Source organism: Sinocyclocheilus anshuiensis, unplaced genomic scaffold (genome assembly GCF_001515605.1).
Source record: "Sinocyclocheilus anshuiensis isolate Anshui unplaced genomic scaffold, SAMN03320099.WGS_v1.1 scaffold1763, whole genome shotgun sequence".
NCBI classification, from domain to species: Eukaryota; Metazoa; Chordata; class Actinopteri; order Cypriniformes; family Cyprinidae; genus Sinocyclocheilus; species Sinocyclocheilus anshuiensis.
In genome coordinates, this window is record NW_015549683.1 from 281,007 (window position 1) to 282,428 (window position 1,422).

The following is a 1,422-nucleotide window of genomic DNA, read 5'->3' on the forward strand; positions in this document are numbered from 1 at the left end:
GTATGATGTGTCCTGATCATCAAGGAGAAGGTACTGGATGAATATTCTGAATAATACCAGAATCCACAGTCTTGTGATGCAGCCTGGAATTAAACCACACAATGCTGGTTCGTCTGGCCAATCCCCGACTGAGCCTGGTTTCTCTCAAGGTTTTTTATTCCCTTTCTGTCACCGATGGAGTTTGGGTTCCTTGCCATTGTCACCTTTTGGCTTGCTTAGTTTGGGACACTTAATATTTGGCAATATTATTGACATGATTGCACATACACTATTGGATGAGAACTGAGCTGGATGATGACATCACTGAATCAATGATGAACTGATTATAAACTGGACTGTTTACTATTGTCCTCTTTTTAGAGCTGCTTTATGGCAGAATTTAATTTTGTTTGACTCACTGAAACTTTATTTTCCTGTTTAACTCTGTAAAGCTGCTTTGACACAATCTGTATTGTTTAAAGCACTATAGAAATAAAGGTGACTTGACTTGACTTTCGTTTTGTTGTTTTTAAATAGGCCATTTACATGACATGTCAAGTTTTCCTTGCAGTGTACTGCAGTGCAGGGTTAGTATCATTAGCTAAAACATTTTCATATATACAAAATGAAATAAACATTAACTGAAATAAAATAAAACAAAAATATGTAAACTTATTTTATTTCAGCTAGTTTCCAAGGCCATATTTCTCATTTTCGTTTAAGTTCTAGATGCCATATGGCCTAGCCAATTTCCCTTCATTGGCTCTTATCAATTATGGCCTCCTAATAATCTCTATCTCCACTCTCTCTCCTCTTGTGCAGCATCCAGTTGTGGATGCCGCTCAATTGTTGGTGAGTGAGACCTCCTGATATGAATGTGTGCTTTGGGTGTATACTAGTACATGAGAAAAGCGCTATATACACTGAACAAAATTATAAACGCAACACTTTTGTTTTTGCCCTTCATTCATTCAAGTACTAAAATAACTAAATCTAAATAAACTAGAACTTAAGAAAAACCATACTGACTTATTTAAAGAAAACATGAATAAAAATTACAAAAACATGACAAAACTACTAAAACTTTCAAATTAAAACAAAAAATATTAAAATCTCACTCTATCAGTGTATAACAGTGTATAACAACTTGTATATCTTGTTGTATATCATGCATTCAGTTTTATGGCCTTATATTAATTAGGACACTATACAAAATTATTGTACTTTTTTAAACAATGTTTTTTATTCGTTAACAGGAATAAAGATTTTCCAAATACAACAAAATTACAAAAAAGGGATTAATTAACTATAAAATTTGTTCATAGAATAAATACTAAAAATAGATGTATATTTTTGGGACCTAAAAATTAAAAGTGTGTGTGTGTGTGTGTGTGTGTGTGTGTGTGTGTGTGTGTGTGTGTGCGTGCGTGCGTGCGTGCGTGC